The following is a 6655-nucleotide window of genomic DNA, read 5'->3' as shown; positions in this document are numbered from 1 at the left end:
GGACTTTCCCTTGCTCACGTTATAAAGGGGCAGAATGAGGGTCCCAGCCACAGCCCGCTGCCCTGCTTCCTGGTGGCAGTGCACAGAGAGGTTGGGAAAAGAGGAGTGTTATTGACACGTGCAGGCTTCGGGGACCCTCCTTGCCACAAAAATTGATAAATCTATGAAAGAAGCTTCCTCTACAAAGGACAGGCTGTAAAAATCGGCACTTTGTGCAGCTCAGAAGAGGCACACAAAGGCTCTTCAGAGACCAGAATAGATGACGGGGCGTGTGTCAATCAAGGGGGACCTGGGCACAGAAGCAAAGCAGGGAAACTGATTCAAGTGCCGGCCCTGCCCCCATGAGAACCATCCAGGGTGTTCTGGCTATGGGCAGGGGCATCCTTGGCATGGTCGTCCTGAGAGTGAACGAGAGCAGCTCGGGCCGGAGGTGCCGTGGGGTGCTGGTGGCACGTGCCTCTGACTCTGGAGCTGACCGTCCTCTACTGATCGTGCGGCCAATCTCCTCGAAGTTACTTAGCCCCTCTGTGCCTCCGCTTCCCTATCTGCAAAACGGAGAGAATGAGAATGTTACCAGGCTCACAGGACATCGGAGTGATAGAACGCATGCCGGTGGGTCCCAGGACAGCCCTTGGCATACTCACCCGAGGTTAATTCAAGGAAGGGATTTGCAAAGGGACTAATCTCGTGGGTGTGGGTGGGTCTCACGCAGAGGTCACAGACTTTTCTCTGGAAAGCTGGAAAGAGTCAGATAGTGAATATTTTAGGCCTGGGGGGGGCCACGCGGCCTCTGCTGCAGTTGCTGAATTCTGTCATTGCAGCTCCGTGGCCAGCTTCGGTCTGCAAGCCAGATTTGCTGACTCCTGATCTAAGGGGAACCAAAGGAGAGAGGGCAGGAACCAGGATGAGCAGAGCTGTCACCAAAGGCGGGGGGACCCAGAGGGGCCAGGAGAGAGCATGGCTGCTGGAGCCCTGGAGGAGAGCAGTGGGGGGGCCGCGACTCAGGGAGAAAGTAGGGGAGTCAGCGCTCTGACCTCTCTCTCCTCCCTCGCTCTGGCCTCCTCCTGGGGCACCTGTTGGAGAAGCTGCTCACTGTCCCTGGGAGAGCAGGTGGATGCTGGGGACAAAAGGACAGTGTTTAGCAAAAGAAGCTTAGAGCACGGTCTGCTCAGGTAGGTGCTCCAGCTCAGTCGTAGCTACGTCAGTGAAGAAGGACTTCAAGAAATCTCTTCACTCCATCTGATCAACTCCCCACGCGCTAGACAGCCTCCCACATGGCCGCCTATGTCGCTGGGCCACAGGGAGAGGCTGACTCAAACACCGGGGTGTGCTGGAATTTTAAGCATCCCTCTGTCACTGAGCCAGGGAGACCATTGTTAGGTGGTGGGCCTCTCCCCATGGGCCAGCCAACCCGGGGGCAGTGGGGGGCAACCAGTAGGGTCGAGGACCAAGCCCAGGGGCAGAGGGCCAGCTGGCTTTTGCCATGCCTGAGTCAGCACACACGATTGAATGCCTTGCCACAGAAACTGCACCTGGGAACAGCCCTAAACCAGCAGCCAGGGTCCTCTGTGAAGAGGGGGTTCAAGCCAACAACCCCCAACAGCCACAGTTGAGAAGCAACGCTCTTCCTCCAGGGCCGTGCTGAGTTCTCTCAGCATCACTGTCAGGAGGATCCTCCCCCTAGCAAACACGCAGCCGGGGTTTCTAATGTGCGGGGTGCTTTCTAAGCATTTCACATGCATGGTCTCATTTCATCCCCACAAACACCCCAGGAGGTCAGGACAACGAAGCCCTGCAATATCCGTGTGACGTGGGAAGAATCCATCGCGTATCACCAAGGATACAGAAATTCAGAGAGAAGACGTCATTTTCCAACATCACACAACTCATCAGCAAGGAGTCAGGATTGGAACCCAGGTCTAGCTGACTTCTCAGCTGTACCCTTTGCATCAGCCCACACTGGACCTGGGTAGGAATTCAGGCACATTTCCCAAACTGTCTCCTCCTTCTCCCCCACCTCTCCAAACAGCACCCTCAGTCCCCTACCCCATCCTGCCACCCAGAGCTTCCACCCCCAGGAGTCTGCCTCTGCCCTGCAGCCCTATCTGGTCCAGTGATGCAATAGCCCCAGCCTTGCAGTTGAAATGTTCTGAAATGTACAGTAGACCAGGCCATCTGCTTCCTCCAAGCTTCACCTTCTGCCTCTGCTGGGAGCCGGGGCAAACGTGCAAGGACGCAAAAGCAACAGTCACTTTATTTCTGGGCTCAGGATTTCGAACTGGCCTGGATTGCTCAATGTCTCCTTTCAGACACAGAGAGCAGAGAGGCCAGAGGAAGGCCCTGCAGATGCTGAATGGGGAGGTCACATCTGGAGCTGCTCAAATGCACTGTGATTTTTCTCCCCAGAAACTGGTCAAGAAAACAGCCCAGGCTCTCCAGGGAAGATGAGCATCAATAAAAAATTAGAAACTTTTTTTAAAAAACAGCCAGAGTCCCCTCTGAGAGATTTTTGTTTTCAAGTTTCCTTTTTCTAACTCGCCCTTATTATTTTTAAGATGGAGTCTCGCTCTGTCACCAGGCTGGAGTGCAGTGGTGCAATCTCAGCTCACTGCAACCTCCACCTCCCGGTTTCAAGAGATCCTCCTGCCGCAGCCTCCTGAGTAGCTGGGACTATAAGCGTGCACCACCATGCCCAGCTAATTTTTGTATTTTTAGTAGAGACGGGGTTTCACCGTGTTGGCCAGGATGGACTTGATCTCTTAACCTCATGATCTGCCCGCCTTCACCTCCCAAAGAGCTGGGATTACAGGCATGAGCCACCTCATCCAGCCCCTTATTATTTAGAAAAAAGGAGGAGGAGGTAACTTTTGTGAACCAGGCCTTGGTATATGCATGTAACCCACATAAAGCAAGGAGCCCCAGAGGAATGACCTCTTGAAAAAACATAGCCCAGCAAACAAATGGAACCTCAGGTTAACTCAGACCCTCCATCCGCACAAGTTGAGACCCATGAGGTGAATGCACACAGAGAAGCCACCACCTCTGGAAACAGCCTTTCCTGTCTGTCCTCTGCACCTCCTTCGGGCCAGTCTGGCGACGCCTGGATGCTCCCCGGGAGCACCTTCTTGCCTTTCTCTCCTCCTTCCCTTTCTTGATCCTAGAGTTCAACTTAACCTCTGCCCAGCAGGAACTGACCCCTCCAGGAAAGGAGGAGCAGGCAGACATCGAGCTCACAATCATTTTCTCCTTGGAAGACGGCAGAAGGGAGAGTCTCACAGGGGTTGCTACTGCAAGACTTTTGTTCATTCATTTAACCTCACAGAGAGCACGTAATCTCACTCTTAATGTTTTCAGTGTTTTATCAGGAGAGGATGAGAAGGGAAGCCCGTGTCTGCGCAGCTCCTGCTTGCCAGGCAGCTCTGGGGATGCTGCTTCCGCAGCTGTTCCGGCCTCTCCTGGAGCCCCGTGTTCACGTCCGTGTGCTCGAGTGGCCTCTTGTTCACGGACACCTTCACCCACAGACCCCAACCCCTCCGTGTCCACTCACTGCCGCTCACTCTGCAAGTATGAGCCGAGTGCCACTGAACCAGGTGCTGGGCCAGGGGCTGGGCAGAGCTGGGACACGCCATCCTCACCCTGGCACGAGCACAAGAGCAAATAAGTAATTATTTAATTGTAATTATTTAATAACTGTGTGATAAATGCGCAGCCACTGTGGTATCTGATAACCACATAAGTATACCATCACTTCCATAATCCACATAACTGCGAAATTATATTTACAATTAAAGGTAACCAAACAACTCTATATAATTCTATAGTGATCACATTATTTAATAATTACTAATTATTAAATAATTGCCTGTAGTTATTTATTGAGTTTGTTGACATAAATTACCGTATTCATAATACTTATAAATGTTTAATAGTAATAAGGAGGGTAGGTGTTAATAATATATGCAAACCCACTTTCCTAGTACGTGCTATGTACCAGGCGCTGTTCTAAGCTCCCCATACTTAAGTCATTGAATCCTCCAGTAGGTAACGTAATTTCCCCCTTTGTACAGATGAAGAAACTGAGGAACAGGAAGTTTAACACACACAGCTAATGATCCCTGAGCTGGAATGCAAACCCTGGGTCATCTGTGATTCCAGCCACTACACACACTTCCTTTGAAAGTTGTGACAAATCCTCTCCGCAGCAAACACAGCCCCTCACCCACCCACCCCACCAGCCCCATTCTAGTGTGTGCAGCAGTGGCTCCTCTGCCAGCACATACAGCAGTGGCTGAGGCTTCACCAGTCACCTGAGCCCACCCATGCACACGGGCAAGTGGAAAGTGCCAACTAATTATCACCTCGGGGCTGGCTCTGCAGAGCTTGGGTCTCAGCATTCCTCAGAGATCCCAGGCCTCCAGCAGCCCAGGGTCACTGTGAGAGCCACAGGTCCCCTTCCCCTCCCAGTGCTTCTGAGATCACCTTCCATACACGCCACTTAGCTTGAATCCTTTTGCTCTGTCTCTGCTTCTGGGGAAATCCAAACCCGACTCTACCCCACTTTCCAATAACCACAGCTCACACTGATAAGCTAGGAGTCTCTGCCAACCGCTGTTCTGGGCTGCCTTGATGTGTTAGCACACTCGAGCCTCACAAGTGGTGAAACTGAGGCTTGGGGGGTATGAATAACCCAGCCTCTTTCACTGGGCTACACGTGGTAGAAGCAGAAGTTCAAACCAGGCAAACCTGGCCCCACACAAACCATAACCCATGTCAGGCTCTTTGTTTATCTTGCTTGCTCTTACCAAGAAACTGGCCGAGGCTTAGAGGTGGGGATGAGGAGGCAAGGAAAGGTGACCCTGTGTGCCCTGAGGGATGGGGAATGGTCCGATAGGGGGAAACTTCCCACTGAGCTCTCGCCAGAGCAGCCAGTTCACCAGAACTAAAAAGCACCCTGTGTCGGCCCTGGCAGGGAGGTTTCTTTGTAACATGGTGACATGTCAGAGTCCTGCTCTGAGAGGTCTTCAAAATGGACAAGAAAAGGCTACATTCTGAAGTAGGCAGAGTCGACTGTCATACTCCCAAGACAAAGTGAGGAAAACACTCACCTGCCTGGGACTCAAGGAAGAGGAGCAGAAAGGAGCCAGGATGCCCAGGGAGAAGGCAGGGGATAGCAGGCAGGTGGGATGGTAGCAAAGGAGAGGCTCCGGGGCCCCCATGGCAGGTTTAAAGCATGGCTGCAAATTCCTGGACACCTGTTCCTCAAGAGGTGGAGTTTCTGCCCATTCCTCTTGAAACTAGGAGGGCTTGTTTGTCCAGTTCAGTGATGGCTGGGTCACAAATATCCATTCAGCTTTCCCTTTGTCCATGGGACTGCCCTGACACTGCCATATTGTGAGGAAGCCCAAGCTCCACGGAGAGGCCACAAATCAACATTCTCATCAGTATCCCAGCTGTGCCCAGCCTCACCTCCGCCCAGCCCAAGCACCAGACATGTGAATGCAAAAGCTTCCAGGTGGTTCCTTCTGTAGGCCTTCAAGTCACTCTCAACTATTCCCAGCTAAGATTCCAGACATTGCAGAGCAGAGAAAAGCCAAAACCACCATACCCCATCTAAATTCTGACACACAAAACAAAGTGTTTTTTATACTACTAACTTTAGAAATAGTTTGTTACATAAAAAGAGGAGACTGAAGTCTACCATGCCCATCCCTGGTAGACTCCATCCAGACTGAAAGGTAGCTGAACAAAAATAGGAAAGAAACGATGTACACACTCTCCTCAACCTCTAAGATGTTCCAGTTGGATTCCGATAAAAGACTGAACTCTCGTGGGTACCTCTCATCCACAGACACACTGCAAGGCAAAACAACAAGTCAAATAAGTTTGGGGAATGCTGGATTCAATGAGCGTCTTACCATGAGTGAGACCTTTTCACAGGCCAATGAAAGGAAGTGCTTGAAGGGAAAGCTTGAGATCAGGTGTGCCCTGGGGTCAGGACATGTGTCATCCTCATTCTCCTTGGAGGAGGAGCAGCCAGATTTTCCACTGAGAAACCACCACCTCTGCTCTCAGCACTCTGGGTTGTTAAAATGACAGCCATCAATTACAGATTATTCTTTAGAATTTCTAAACATTTCTGAGTAATTGGATGCAATTACGGAGAGTCTGAATCGTGCACAGGGGTCATCTCTTCCTGACTCCTGCAGCTGCTTTGTGGGGAGAAAGTCTCCCTGCAGCAGACATGGATAGCTTCCCGGTAAAGCCCTTTCATGAGGATTTCCCCAGGATTTCTAGGACCCACCGGCTCCTGGTGATGCTTAGACCCAGGGGTCATTATCTCCAGCCTTCTGGATATTAAGAGGGCAAGCAAAAATACTGCATCCCAGATGGATTTTGCATATGGTTTTGTTTTTTGGGTTGTTTTGAGATGGAGTCTCACCCTGTCACCCAGGCTAGAGTACAGTGGCGCAATCTCGGCTCACTGCAACCTCCACCCCAGTGGGTTCAAGCAATTCTTGTCTCAGCCTCCCAAGTAGCTGAGATTACAGCTGCCCGCCACCATGCCCAGCTAATTTTTGTATTTTTATTTTTTAGTAGAGATGGGGTTTCATTATGTTGGACAGGCTGGTTTCAAACTGCTGACCTCAAGTGACAC

This window comes from Callithrix jacchus, chromosome 20, assembly GCF_049354715.1.
Source record: "Callithrix jacchus isolate 240 chromosome 20, calJac240_pri, whole genome shotgun sequence".
NCBI classification, from domain to species: Eukaryota; Metazoa; Chordata; class Mammalia; order Primates; family Cebidae; genus Callithrix; species Callithrix jacchus.
This window is presented reverse-complemented; position numbering follows the sequence as displayed.